The sequence below is a fragment of the Equus caballus genome, chromosome X (genome assembly GCF_041296265.1).
Source record: "Equus caballus isolate H_3958 breed thoroughbred chromosome X, TB-T2T, whole genome shotgun sequence".
Lineage (NCBI taxonomy): Eukaryota > Metazoa > Chordata > Mammalia > Perissodactyla > Equidae > Equus > Equus caballus.
The window spans coordinates 102220977-102236971 of NC_091715.1; the positions used below are offsets into that span (position 1 = coordinate 102220977).

Sequence of the window (15995 nt, forward strand, 5' to 3'; positions counted from 1 at the left end):
TGGAATATTATTCAGCAATAAAAATATATGAGCTACCAAGCCACAAAAAGACATGGACGAAACTTAAATGCATATTGCTAAGTGACAGAAGCCAATCTGAAAAGGCTACATACTATATGATTCCAACTGTATGACATTCTGGAAAAGGCAAAATTATGGAGACAGTAAAAAGATCAGTGGTTGTCAGGGGTTCAGAGGGAAGAAGGCAAGGATGAACAGGCAGAGCACAGGGGATTTTTAGGACAGTGAAATTATTCTGTAAGATACTATAATGGTGGATACATGTCACTATGCATTTGTCAAAACTCACAGAATGTACAATACAAAGAGTGAACCCTAATATAAACTATGGACTTTAGTTAATGTATTAATAATGGCTCACAATTTTAAAAAAGGTAGCAAGCTAATGCAAGATGTTAACAATAGGGGAAATTGTTGGGGGGAGGGATATATATGGGAACTCTCTGTACTTTCAATTTACTATTTCTTTTAAACCTAAAACCGCTCTAAAAAATAAAGCATATCAATTAAAAAAACAAAACCTGAACAACACTATTAAGTAACTCGACCTAACTGAAATTTGTGGAACAATTCGACCAACAACAGCAGAATAAATATTATTCTCAAGTGAACATGGAACATTCATTAACATTCAACCATATTCTAAGTATAAACAAGTTTAAAAAATATATAAGAGGATTAAAATCATACAGAATATGGTCACTGCTGGCAACTGAATTAAATTAGTAACAAATAACAGGAAGATATCAGAAAATCCTCCAATATTTGAAATTCAAACATGATTATAAATAATCCAAAGATCAATGAAGACTTCACAAAGGGAATTATAAAATATTTTTGACCTGAGTAATAATCATGAGAACACAGTCTATCAAAATATGTGGAGTGTAGACATGTTCATATCATGGCCAAGTGGGGTTTATTCCAGGGACGCAAGGCTGATTCAACACTGAAAAACCAACCAAGGTAATCCACCAAGTAAAAAAATAATATTATCATTTTAATTGGTGCAGAAATATAAACCCTTTCAGGATAAAAAAAAAAACCCTCAATAATGTAGGAATAGAGGGAAACTTCCTCCACTTTATACAGAGTATGGACAAATGACCCACAGATAACACTGTATTAAATGGTGAAAGACTGAGTGCTTTCCCTCTAAGATAGGGAGCAAGATAAGGATGTCTGCTCTCTTCACTCTTATTCAACATAGTGCTGGAAGTTCTAGACATTGCAGGATGGCAAGAAAATGAAATGAAAGGCATACAAATTGGAAAAGAAAAAATAAAACTGTCCCTATTGGCAAATGACATGATTGCCTGCATAGAAAATCCCAAAGAACCTACATTTTGTTATCTTTTAAACAACTTCCAAGTGAACTTGCAAGGAAATGTGTTTCAAAGAATATCTTAAAAAATAAAAATACAAGAACGTTATTTGTGATGTGTAAAGAATCCCTCTACTCTATGCAACTGTGTCATCAGGCTACTTAGAAATGTTAAGAGGTTTGGCTGTCTTGCCTCTGCACCAGGCTACAGCCTTAAAGGAGTTCGTGTTAAGCTAAGAAAACACTGAGGTGACCATCATTCCATTTCCCCAAGCTGTACCCCCAGGACTACAGCGAGCTATCACACTCCCTGCCCACCAGGGAACATCCTAGGAGTTGAGAGTGTGTGTCTGGGGGTCATTTGGTCTGGGTTTGAGTCCCAGTCTTGCCACTTATAATTAGCTGGTGCTGCGGACAAGCCCCTTCAGCCTCCATTTCCTCTTTGGTAAAACAGGCATAGGAGTGGTGCCTACCTCATAGGCTTGTGCTGAGGATTAGATGATGCAAGGAGAGCTCTTAACACAATCCCTGTCACATAGTAAAGGATATTTACAGTAAAGGTTACTTACAACACCTGTACAAGACGAGAAACTTCTAGGAAGATTGTGACAAAAATATGCAGAGGCAGAGACAAGGAAATTCGCTGTATCTTTGTATTTTCTGCTCGTATGCCAGATGGTGTGGAGATCCACGGTTCTGTGAGCAAAGCCGGAGGCAGCTATTCAATACCGAAAGGCAATGGCAATGGACTACACGATCTTCCCTCTTTCAGTTTGTTCTTTGTTCTTTTCTTCTGAAAGTTGGTTGCAGACGTCAACTGAGTTTGAGAATCTTTCATCTTAGAGAGGCTGCGTCTCCTGGAGTTAAGTTGTCCGAAGCTGTTTCCACGTTTGAAACGCCAAGCGTGATGCTAATGTGATGAGGAGCAGAAGAGAAAGGATTAGCTGCAACCTGAAACAGTGATAGGGAATCATGTCTGACCAACCACTCATTATGCTGGACAGATTTCTCACTCAAAAAAGGCCTTCTCTTCACTCTGCCACCAGCAGGGAATTCATCATTTTGAAGCATTGACAGAGGAGACTTCCCACAGCCACAAACCCTCCAGGTTGTTGTCTCCTGTTTCACTCAAAGTTCACAGTAACAGGAGATTTGGGCCAGAGGTTGAAAGGAGTCCAACCAGAGGAGGTCAATGTCTGTTGACCTGGCAACGGAGTGGCCTCATTACTACCTGTCCATGGTGTTCCCTCCGGAACCTTGATTAAGAAGCTAGCATTCAGAGCTGCTCCTCAGACACCTGGCTTCCAGTTCAGCCTTGGGTGGAGGAGCTACTGCTAGTTTTCCTAGGAACTTTATTCACTGGCTGATTTATTTGGCGCTCCTCATTTTGTACTAAAAAATGACCTGTGATTCTTTTCTGCCAGCACATCAGGAGGGAAGAGAAATGCCACAGCTTTCATTAAAAGTGTGCAGTCACTGCTTTACCGCATGCAGTTATCTCCTTCTGGGCTGCACCATAAATCCTTACTCTTGCTTTGAGTGGATTGTGCTGGACATGGGGTTCCTCTTCCCCCAGGAACTTCGAGGAGAGGACTCATCCAAGGCCCCTCTATCTTCCTTCCCAATTGCTCCTGGGGTGCCAGGGGGATTTTTCAGAAGCACTCTACCTGGCCCCCAACAGAGGCAGCTCCCCTACTTTGCCAGGAGACTTAGATTAATTCCTTTAAAACAATCTACCCCACGAACTGCCTTACTTTCTGAGTAACTCTCTCCATGTCTAAAACTGCTGGACCAAACAGAACCCATGAGTTCCAACTCTTTCCCAGAAGCAGCTCTCTCCCAGAGGAGGACCCTGCTACCTCCCTGCTCTCCTGGACTGATCCACTGGGCTCACAAAGATGCTCATCAGCAGGCATCCACGGCCTGGGAATGCAGGAACTGCACAGCACTGTCTGACAGGGGGCCACGGCCCTTTTCCTTCCAGCCTCAGTGGGCCCGTGAAGACAGAGGCTGAGCAGTACATTTGAAGGGAAAGGAAGAGGGACTCCCACTTTCTGAGGATGGACTTGCCAGAGTCAGGAATCCAGCAGAGCCTTGCCCCACTAGCAGTGGAGGGGGCTGGAGTGAACTACAGATGTGAATACATTTGAGGGGCAGCATGATCCGGAGAGCATGTAGAGAGAAGAAGGAAAATACACACACGTTTATATTTTGACCGTGAGTCAATGTCATTTCTCTGTGGTGGAATGAGTGCCCTGATGGGGCTGGGGGAAGGGGAGAAGGTGATTACACCATTTCCATTCAATGGAGTCACGTATCCCATGAGTGGAGTTTTGGGTAAGAGAATGAAGTCACACTGCCCCATGCCCTATTCCCCATGTTTTCCTGTCCCCTTATCTTACTCCTTTGTTTTACATGAGAGAAGAGTGTTTCCTTTGAGCTCCTGAAGGGTGAGATACTCTGTCTGCTAGACAGGACACTGGAACAAGACAGACAGATCATCTCCCCAGGTCCCAATACCAGGTCCCAAACAGTAACTCTGTGATGTTCACGTCTCATGGGTAAGTCACTTACTTCACCCCTCTTAACCTGCCTTAGGAAATATGTATTTGTGTTATGTGTGAGCTTCATTGCTATGTGTTAGAGTGATGGCACTGCAAACAGAAACAGGGGGAGACTGAGAGCTTGGTGGAGGAACCAACTCCCAGGGCATGGGCTCCAGTACCTGTGTTTCCTGATGCACCATACTGGTTATCAGGCACTTTCCATCTTTCTGCTTCCCTCTCAGGGAACCCCAGATTCCTGACTTCTGTCCACATTCCTCTACTGTCAAAAAGGGTGGGGGCAAATGGTTAGGAAAGGGGACAAAGACAGAAGCCCCTGGAAATCTGCTATTTTCTGCTCTCTTCCCCTGGCAGAGTTGGGGAAAAGGAAGAAAATCATTGCCCTGTTTCCTCTTGTTCCACCTGCTGTCATGTTCCATTACTTCTCCCTGCAGATAAGTTCAGCGAAGCATTTTTCCATTGAACCCTTGAAAGGTGAGGTGCTACATTGGATCAAAAGCTAGTTCTCTGCATTTTGGACAAGACCCTGCAGTACCAGCCAAAAGATCTCCCTGGATCCTGGTGGCAGACCTCACCTCCCAACTCTGCGATGACCTTGGGTAAGTTACCTCACAACATGTGGCCTCACCTGTCAAAGAGGATCATACCAGCCTTCTTTCTCAGCCAGCTAGGTCTGGACCAGAGAATAAAGTCATTTCCATCCAGAAAAACATCTTGAGTTTCTAGAAGGGAAATACTTTCCCATGTAAGGCCAAAGCCAGCATGATTCCCCATCTCCAGGAGACATGTGGAAATGTCTTGAGATATTTTTGGTAGTCACAACTAGGGGTGCTACTTAAACCTGTTGGGTAGAGGCTAAACATCACACTACAATGCACAGAACAGCCCTCACAACAAAGAGCTCTCTGACCCAAAATGTCAATAGTGCTGAGGTTGAGAAAACCTGCTCTAGAGCAAGGTAAGTGTTACTACCCACTCTATGTGCATAGATTCAGGGTAAAATCCAACCTTGAAGTTCAACAACCCTGGATTACCATAACCATGCTGCCTCTTATCAGGCATGTGTCCTTGGAAAATGTATTTAACTGCTTTTTTTCTTTTAAGATTGGCACCTGAGCTAACATCTGTTGCCAATCTTTTTTTCTTCTTTCTCTCCCCAAAGCCCCCCAGTACATAGTTGTATATTCTAGCTATAGGTCCTTCTGGTTGTGCCATGTGGGATGCCACGTCAGCGTGGCCTGATGAGTGGTGCTATGTCTCTGGCCAGGATCCAAACCAGTGAAACCCTGGACTGCCGAAGAGGAGTGTGCAAACTTAACCACCTGGCCACGGGGCCAGCCCCTGTATTTAACTTCTATGAGGCTTAGTAGAGCATTCCTTGGGGGAGGAATGAGTTAGAACAGGGAATACTAATATCTAACTTACAGAACAGTTCTAAAAACCTAGAGAAACAGTATGTAAAGTTCCTAACACAGTGTCTGACCAGGAGCAGGCCCCTGAAGTGTTAGTTTCCTTCCCACTCCACTTCCTAACTTCTGCTTCCAAGATTACTTTAAGCTAAACTACATAGCCCTAAAAGGCATAACTATGTTCTAAAGAGCTTCTGGAAATATGATGACAGGAGGGAAAATTAAACACACACAGACTCACATTGTGTATAAGAGTTGGTGCCACTTCTGTGTTGTAGACTTATCTAATGGAAGTGGGATAGGGGAAAAGTTGTTACACTGTTTCCATGGAATCAGTGTACCTTTACTGACCTCTTTTGGGGTGCTCCTGGAGAGTTCACATCAGGAGTGCCTACTAACTTGGTATCTGAGTTCATCTTGTGGCACAGTGAACACAAATTCCAAGAGAAGTAGAAGGCATGATGATGAGTCTTCTGGAGAAAGCAATGGAGCAAAAGGAAGAAAACATTGGTCCCTGACTATTTTCTACATGATGTTAAGTAAGACACGTACTTTCTCCTGGCTACTGACTCAGTTTTAGGGCATAAGACTTGAATTGATCATCTAGTAGGCCAAATTTGGGTATAAGCATATAAGCCATTTAGCTTCCCTTTTCCCAAGCATTCCTATCATCATTTAAATTCTCATATTCTAGTGTTACTGGAGGATTAAACAAGTTAAACTACCTCACAAGAAATCTGGGACATTGCTGAAGCAGAGGGAAAAAGAGTACTGGTGGAAACTCTCAATGAGTCTTAACACTTCTGCTTGGAAGGGGCACACTCCATTTCCTCTTACATTTCATTGGCCACATCTAGTCACATGCCTGTGCCTGATGTCAGTGGAATGGGATCACTGGGTGTGGGAGAGACCTCAGGGACCAGTCAATTCATGTGACCCCACAGCTAGGCTTCTTGGCCCAAGGGGAAAGATTTAATCACCTCTCTTCCTGAACAAAAGAGGTTGTTGAGTATGTACTCATGAGGAGACAATGCCGGGGAAGTATAAAACTATCACCTTCTAAATGGGAAGCTGATGGTTATACTGTGGGGAGGGCAAGAGTCAGAACCTCATCCAACCTGCCATTTTCTGGTGAGGGTCTTAGTCTCCATGAGGCTGAGCTTGGTTATCTGTGACGTGGAACTCATGATACCTTTCTCACAGTCTGCCCTGAGGTGTAAATGAGAAGACCTGTAAGGTACATATGGGACACGGTAGGACTTCAACACCTATCAGTCCTGGCCCACCAGCCTCCTCCCTCCCAGAGAGGAGATGACACTGACCTAAACCAAAGAGCATAAGTGCCATAGAAAGCATCTGGAAATGTAGCAATATCCCCATAATGTATTTGCTTTGGTGCCAGTTCTGAGTAATGGGATGAGTTACCTGTGGAAGTTAGGGAAAGAGAAAAAAATCACCGTATCATCTCCTGTTAAAGCATATGCTTTCCTGTCCCCTTAGTTTATCATCTAGTTTGACACTGGAGGAAGAGCAGTTTCCCACTGATTCCAAGGTAGGAGAGACAGTATAGAGCAAAATATTGTGGATGCTGGACAGAAGACTGGAATCAGGAGACCAGACACATCCCTGACTACAGAACCTTAGGAGAGTCATTCCTCATGTGCTGGCCTCAGCCCTAACACTATGATGCTCTATAGCAGTGGCCTGAGCTTTGGGTCAGAAAACTCAGTTTAAATCTTGACATCAATAGTTGAAGGTTGCATGACTTCTTTTTTGGTCTGAAACTCCACGTGGTAGGTAGAATTCTAAAATGACCTCCAATGATCCTCATCCTTGTATAATCCCACCCCCTTTGAGTGTGGGTAGAATCAATGAATACGAAGACATATCACATTCATGATTATGTTAGCTTATATGGCAAAATGCAGATTATCTGGGTGGGCCTGACCTAATCAGGCAAGCCATTTAAAAGCAGAGAATTTTCTCCAGCTGTCCACAGGAGGGGACATCAGAGATTCTAAGTACAAGAAGGAATCAATGCACTGTTGCTAGTTCAAAAAGGGAGGGGTCCATATGGCAAGGAATTAGAGTAGCCTCTAGGAGCTGAGAGAACCCGGAGCTGACAGCCATCAAGGAAATGAGGGCCACAGTCCAACAGCCATGAGGAACAAGAATGATCGTGGAAATTCTGCAAGCAGCAAGAACGATCTTGGAAGATTTTCCCCAGAACCTGCAGATGAGACCTCAATCCAGCCTACACTGACACCTTGATTCCAGTCTCATGAAACCCTGAGCAGAGAACACAATCATGCTGTACTAGACTTCTGACCCACAGATCCGTGAGTTAATAAATGGGTGTAGCTTTCAGCCACGGAGTTTGGGTGTAGATGCTAACTGGAGAAAATACACTACCAAGATAACAGTTGTTACTAGTGCATCGTGGGGTTGAAAGTTATGAATATATAGACATTGGTATTTGGATACATTTTGTACATTTTCAAAATAGACAATGGGTTACTTGCTAATTAGAGATAAAGTCCATTAGAGCTTTATTCATGTCAAATATGTTATATTTCAGACTTTTAAAAAAGTATAGTAAATATTATAATAGGCAAACATGTACACAACCAAGGTTATGAAGGAAAACATCAGAGAAAGTAAATGCCCCTGTGAAATTCTCTGATTGCCTCACTTCCAGAGGGATCCTCCATCCAGAATTTGTTGTTTAGTCATGAAACACAAACAAAACACCTAAGTGATTTACATATTTTTATCTCTGACTATAAGTAATATATTTATGTATAACATTGAAATTTATTCTCTGAAAATAGTGTTTCTAAGACTTCCCTAATAAGGTGACTTTGGGACTGTTTTGCTATTTTTAGCCCTGCTACCATGAGCATGCTTTCACACCTGCCTGGGACTCTAGAGTCCAGACATAAGGGTGCAGCGCTGACAGGACCTCACGTTCTTCTCTCATAGATGTTGTCAAATGTCTCTGCAAAGAGGTTGCACCAATCTGTCCTCTCCCAGAAGTGTATGGAGTTCTCATGACGCCATAATTTCAATAAACAGGATGCAGCATAAATACAAAGTCACTGGTCAGGTTTTCTTGTCTAACTCTAGAATTATTCCAGGCCATATTCTGAGACATAAAATTGGACCATTATGTTTACATTTAGAAAAGCACATGTGAACTATGCCATTTATATTGAAAAAAGGGAAAAATGAAAAGTAATCTAACGTTCCAATTACAGGAATTCACATTAGCAAATATTAATAATGTTGTGAAGCCCATTATTGTTTACTGGATAAATACATGCTCTCACCTTTTAGTTGGTTGGGATATATATTAGTTAAGAGATTTTAAATTTCAACTAGACAATAATTATTTTAAATGTTAAATACTCATGCTCTTTGACAAAGCAGTCCCACTTGTGGGAATTTATCCTCCACATACAGTCTGGGGAGGCCCCTGCCATCAATACTCATCTGTCCACACTGCACATGGCTCAGCTTACCATTGCCCTAGCTGGCTCTGTGTCTTCAGGCCCCTGACCCCGTGCCATCCATCTCTCAACCCAAACAGGACAATCTGTCTCACAGGCAATCCAAACAGGCAATCTGGATGCCCAGACTCGATGGAGCCATCTCAAGCATTGGTACAGAGAAGTACTAAGGTTCCTACTCCAGGAGGGACCTGTAGACTTCCAACCTCATCTCCGTCTGGGAGAAATCTCCTTTCCTTGCCCTGTCTCTGTCCTCAGAGGCCCTCCCTTCCCTACTAGGTGCAAGCAGCACAATTGTTTCAAAAGTTTAAGTTCTCACAAAGGACAGAAGAAATACTGGCTTCAGACAGCTTCTGCTTCCAGCCCTGCCACCAACCTCCCCTGCAGCAGGGGGAAGAGGCACCAAGCCTGGCTCCCTGGTGCAGGTAGGTAAACAAAGTGGGAACAGAGATTAAGCACCTCAGCATACTGTGTCCTGATACCTTCACTAAAGCTCTGCCACCAGCAACTAAAGTTTCCCAGCCTTCCAGGTCCCATCCCTGGCTCTGGCAGTGGGCATGGGGAGCAACCTCTTTGCTATCTGACTCTGTGCACAGGAGCACATACTTTATAGTCACACACATCCATGAAGAGATGATAGAGAAACCTCACTACCAGGGTTGTCCTGAGACTAAATCCAGCCACTAAGTGAAGAATGAAGAGCTGGGCCAAGATCAACCATCCGGTCCATAAATAATAGCTGTCTTTCCTCCCTGGAGCAGGAAACTCATGTGGCTCCTTGAACTGTCCCCTCAGTCAGGGCACCTTAACCTGGATGCAGGTCAGAATCATTCTTTTCTAAATGCTCACCTGCAACTCCCTCGTTGGTAGAAATAGGGCTTCTGTATCAAAGGCCATTCAAATTATTAAGCCATAATAACACAGGCCTCAGAAAACAAATATGCCCATTTGGCACCAACATTGTATGTGAGTGTCCGTTGCCCCTTCATTCCCCCAACATCAGGTATCACCATTATGTTTTCATTGTCAATCTGATGCTTATTTTCCTCACACCTGCCTCACTGGAAGAGCCTTCTCAAATGATTGTTAAACTTACAGATTCACAGGCTCATCTCCTAGAATTGCCAGATTTAGCAAATAAAAATACAGTATGCCCAGGTGAATTTGAATTTCAAATAAACAAAATAACATTACATGAGCCATACTTACACTAAAAATTACTATTTGTTTATCTGAAATTCAAATTTAACTGGGTTAAATTTAATCTGGCAACCCTGCACAGGGAGGGCTCTCTGGGCTACAACTAAGGTTCTCAACAAGGTGGATCAACAGCCCCAGCTGAGTCCCCAGAAGAGGCCAGCACCAATCCTCATCCATGTGAGTGAGCTCTCCTGGATGTCCCAGCCAAATGGAGCGTCCAGATGACTGCAGCCCAGGTGACAGACTCCACGTGGAGCAGAAAACCACCCAGTTAAGCACAGTCCGCCCAGAGAATCCTGAGAGATTATAAATAGCTATTGTTTTGAGAGCATTTTGTTAAGCAGAAATGGATATCCAAAACATGCGGTTTTGTTGAACTCTCCCTCTTTTTTTGTGATCTGTAATCATTGGATAAGACAGAGATTCTCTTATCCTTGAAGGCTTAGTAGAACTTCGTTACCACTTTTAGCTCTAGTCTGCGTTTGGATTTATGTGTGGGTATAGATTTTTGAACATTTCCTCAATTCCTTCTTGAAGAACTCTCCAATGAAAATTTTTGTGATATATAATTTTCACCCTACTCTTGGAATTTAGAATCTAATTCCAATACCCTGCCATAAAATGAGCCTCTATACCAATCATGCCTGGTAATACACCAAGAGGCTGTTGCTCAAAACTGTTCAATCAGTCACATGAAAAGCCATATCCTCAGAAGTTTGCTTGATGAGTATGCAATAAGAATAAGGAGTATTTATTCACTTTCAGAAGTATTCGTTAAAGAAGACATCCTGAAACACTTTCTCCTATACAGGGATAGCTTTGCAAGGGAAGTTTTTTCCTCAAGCACACATAGACAGGGCTCCTTCACCAGACAGCAGAGTGATATGCATTGCAGTTTGTGGCCTTTGTGACAGGCCCAATACAGCACTGCTGAGTGGACAATTCTGATTAATTCTGGGGTTCATTAATAGAAAACGCCTCGCCTGCAGAACTAAGCCACTTTCTCCAATATCACTTCTATAAAGAATAAAGTCAATATATTATTCTCCTTATTCTTTTTTCACATTTCTTAGTTGGTTTAGAGCTCAGAAATGGAGCAGGGATATATTTGGAAGCAGGGGGTGGGCCCCTTAAAACCTCAAGCATTTTGGAGCAAGACCATATGAATAGTTGGGAGCCAGCAAGACACAGAAAGGGGAGAAGAGCTGTGGGCCAGTTGTAAGACTCACCTCCGAGGGCAAAGCAGAACAGGTGCTCCATAAAGGCAACTTATCAACAAGAGTTTTGAAGGCAGAGGTCCGGGGCTCTGTAATTTGTTTCTCCTTCCAATCTCACTACTTGAGTAAGTCATTCCTGCGATAGAGAAGTGAGTGTAGAGAGAGGCTAGAAGTGTTTAGGTCATGAATGCCCCTCCAAATGGAAGAAATTATCAAGAATGGATAATCACAATTCCCTCAGGACAAACCAATGTATGGTTCAATTGACTAAATTTCTGCCTACTAAATAACTATAATATTCTAGGCCTGCTTCGTTGAAATAATTCCCAAATTGCTTAAATGACATTTTTTGTGCATGCTCCTAGATCATTCAGTCGCATGATTATAGACAGTCTCTTAGTTCTCTTCCACAGATGGCTAGCCACTTAGCATGGCGTGTGATTTTACGCGTCCACCTTCCTAGGCTATCCCATCTCCAAGAACCCTAGGACACCTCCCGGGGTCTGTGTACTGATAACACTCCCATACTGTCTCTTTAAAGCAAACAAAATTCCTGACGACAGGGACATGCTTTGTTCCAACAACATGGGCAGATTTTCACCAATTGCCAGGATTCCAGTCTAGCGCCTCTCATAGCCTGCTTTCTCAGACCGCAGCCTGAAGAGCGAAGAAGTTTTGCGTTCAGCTAAAGGCGTAGGGGAGGAGGAGCATGCGGAGGGGTTTCCGGTGTGGAGGATAAGCCTGCGTGGCATGGTTGCCATAGAAACCTGACGTCAATATGGCGACCGTGACGACTTTACGGTAGAGACAGAAATGGCCTGGCGTGAAGTGCAGACTCCTGCCTTGAGGTGTTCGGGATTCAGCTGAGTGTGCTGAGTCCCCGCACTGGGCTGTGGGGGAGACAAAGGGACCCAGATCCAGGTCGCCTCTTTCCCGCTTTGGGACTTGGTTCCCCGGCGGGCTCGTGGGTAAAGGCACTGGGGTCCCGACGGTCCCAGCGAGTGTGGCGTCCTGCCCCAAGAGTGCCCTGGAGATACTTTCCTTCTAAAGGCAGGGGCGCGGGAGGTAAGACAGGGACTGGCTCTCACTGGGCCCCAGCTCCCCTCTCTGTCAAACGGAGTAAGAATGCTTAACCCCCAGGCTCGCTGTGAGCGTTCAGTGACAACACATGAGCAAGCCCATGGCCCTGTGGTTATTGCGGGACCGTGAATGCCTGTTCGAATTCCGGCCACTTGTTATTGTTTTTAACTTTGTTCTTAGGGGATAGGGGAGGAAAAGAGAGAAAAAAAGACCCTGATGAGAAGCCCATTGTATGTTCCAGTTGTTAGGATCTCTACCCACTTGTATCAGTGTCATTGTCACTAACCCAGTGCCTAGCATGTTGCGGGGCACACTGTTACTCCAGGAAAGCATAGTGATTGCTGGATCTGTCTCTCCCTGTGCAGCTCTTCATGCCACTGGCCGAGCTCCTATCAGGCGTTTGAAGGAGGCAGGTTCTAAGGATTTGTATCCTGATGGCTGCTGAACCATCTGCTCCAGATTCAAGGGCGGCCGTCCTCAGGAGACCCCGACACTTCACATCCCTGGTAGGATATGAGGCCCGGCCCAAGTGAGTTCCTAGATCTGAACGAAAGCATGTTGTGGAATCGCTCCTGTGAGGTTCGCAAAGGAGCCTCAAAGGAGAGAAGCTACTTTGATCTCATCATGGGAGAAGAGGTTTAGCAGGTGGAATGTCATTCCATCAGCAGCTACGTGCTTTGTAGCAACCCTTGAGGCCCATCATGGAGACACCCTCTTTTCTCTGAAAGCAGTGAATTGTTCAGCCTGAGAAAAGAACATGATCTTTAACGTGCATTTGGAGTAAATATACCTAAATTGTTCTCACTGTGTAAAGATTATTCAGTGATTCCCATGTTTCTCTCAGATGGGTGTTGAAGTATGCATTTGGTTAGAAAGTCTTCCTAGCAATTTGAGATTGTAATATAGTTTCTTCCTTGGTAGCCACATTTTTATCCATTCTATAATGAAAAATTTTAAGAAACCAGAAATTTTACAAATGTTAGTTTAAAATGTCAGTTATAAGAATTTATATTTTCAAAAATAGAGTATCTTATAATGATACGCAGTCATATCTCCTAAAATAACCAGATACTCTTAAATATAGTTATGTTTACTTTCCCAGTACATAACAGATTTAGTTCTCTATTACCTGGCCTCCCTACCCCTCCCCTCTGCTGTGTACTGGGGCAACCACTGATCTTCACTCACTATAGATTAGTTTTCATGTCCTAGAATTTTATTAAAATGGAATCATAAAGTTTTTTTTGTTGGTTTGGTTTTGGCCTGGCTTCTTTCATTTGGCCTATTTATTTTAAATTTGTCCGTTTTGTTGCATGTATCAATAGTCCCTTCTGTTTTACTGATCAGTAGTATCCCAGTATCTGGATATACTGCAATTTGTTTGAATTTTTTTTAAATTAAAGCTTCAATGAACATTTGTCTATAAGTTTTTGCATGGACATATGTTTTCTTTTTCTCGAGTAAATGCTTAAGAGTGCAGTGGCTGGATCATATAGAGGATGTAAGATTAACATTGTTAAGAAACTGCCAAACTGATCATACCATTCATTCCCACCAGCAGTGTATGAGAGTTCCGTCCTCCACAACCTTGCCAATGCTTGCTATGATCAGTCTTTTTAATTATAGTCATATTCATGGGGGTATAGTGGTATCCCATTGTAGTTTTAAGTTAAAATTCCCTAATGATGTTGAGCATATTTTCATGTGCATATTTGCTGTTTCTATATCTTCTTTGGTGAAGTGTCTATTCAAATTTTCCCCCACTTATTTATTGTAGTGTCTACTTTATTCTAATTGACTTTTGATACATTTTCTATATTCTGAATACAGGTCCTTTGTCAGATATGTAGTTTGCACGTATTTTTCTCTCACTCAGTGCCTTGTCTTTTCATTCTCTCAACAGCGTCTTAGGGAGAGCAGTAATTTTAATTTAGAGGAAATCCAATTTATGTATTAGTTCACTTATGAATTGTAGTTTTGGTAACTCATCTATGAAATCTTCACCTAACCTGAGGTCACAAGGATTTTCTCCTGTGTTTCTCTAGAAGGTTGATAGCTTTAGGTTTTATATTTAGGTCTGTGATCCATTTTGAGTGTACTTTTATATATGGTTTGATATATGGATCACAGTTTATATTTGTGTATGTAATATCCACTTGTCCCAGCACCATTTGTTGATAAGACTATCATTTCTTCACTGAATTGCCTTTGCCCCTTTTTCGAAAATCAGTTGTCCATATATGTGGGTGCATCTATTTCTAGACACTTTGTTCTTTTCCTTCAATCTGCTTATCTACCTTGATTACAATAGCACACTGTCTTGATTACTGTAGGTTTATAATGAGTCTGCAAATCTGAGAGTATTCATCCTCCAACTTTCTTCTTCTTTTTTAAAGTTGTTTTTCATAGTCTAAGTCCTCTGCATTTCCACATGTACTTCAGAATTGGCCTGTCAATTTTTTAAAAATATATATTTGCTAAAATTTTTGTTGGGATTGCATTGAATATAGATCAATTTGGGGAGAAGTGACATCTTAACAATACTGAATCTTCCAACCCCTGAAAACAGTTGTCTCTCCATTTATTTAGGTCTTCTTTAATTTCACTGAGCAGTGTTTTGTAATGTTCGGTGAACAGGACTTGCACCTCTGTGCACAGATTATCCATATGTATTTCATACTTTTTGATGGCATTATTTTGTGATTACAGGTCCCAATTATTATGTTTTCACTAAACTGTCAGCAGCCAAATGTTTAACAATAGCCATTGGGGGATCTTTTTGGTCGAAAGCAAAGGCTGCTCTAGGAAAGAAATGCTACTTGATGCATAAAATGCATCTGACTGTGTTTCTATATCAGCGTTTAGACATTATTGGCAATGTACTGAAACTAAGGAGAAAAACGTCACATAGACAGTTTTACAGGTCTTCTCCAGAAAAATCAATCACTAAAAGAAAATAGTTATGGTAACTTTCAACTTTATATGTGTAGTTAGAATTGAACCAGTTGAATTGTGGGGTTTTTCTTTTTTGCCCCCCAGCAAATTCACCTCACTGAATTCCTGGGTTCTTGGGTGGTGAGACAGATAGCAGGAGAGAGCATGTACATATATGAGTATGTATATATCTATATGTGTATTGCTGAAGCTGCCAGGAATGTTTATTGTGAGGAATACTTGAGGTTAATTACTGTGGTCGTGTCCGTCCTGTTCACTTCCTAGCAGATAATACGAACCGACTCACAGTGGTGGTTGTTTTATTCCAGCTTGGCCAGCATGGTTACCATGGTGACTCAGTAACTGCTGTGGAATTTGGTGCAGATTCAGCCTTGTTTTGTAATTCCAGCCTGAAGCATTTCTTACTATGATAGTTGTCAAATATTGCTTCTCTAATTTCCTCATTTCTTGCAAGTTTATTTGTTGAAATTTGACTAGAGGTAGAGCTTTTTCTCCTTATTTGTATATAGTTTTTATTTATATCAGTATGACTTAAATTCCTATTTTGCTCAAAGGGTTACCATCTGATGCTATAATTATTTATTTTGATGCTCAAATTGTCCCAGAATTGGCCAGTGAAAGCCCCTTCAAGTTGGTTTCTATGTCCACTTGACACCTCTTTAGAATTCTTTGAATATGTACTTTGCTCTCTGAGACTCTCTCCTACTCTGTAGGGA

At 42.4% G+C, this 15995-nt stretch overlaps 1 long non-coding RNA gene across 1 annotated transcript; it reads right to left on the reverse strand.

Moving 5' to 3' along the window:
- Positions 1 to 1984: 1984 nt before the first annotated feature.
- LOC111771524 (uncharacterized) lies at positions 1985 to 11981 on the reverse strand. The gene is made up of 3 exons (XR_011435039.1): positions 11846 to 11981; positions 11257 to 11380; positions 1985 to 2255 (listed from the first exon to the last, which is right to left on the reverse strand). It is a non-coding gene; the product is annotated as an uncharacterized lncRNA (long non-coding RNA).
- Positions 11982 to 15995: the final 4014 nt, after the last annotated feature.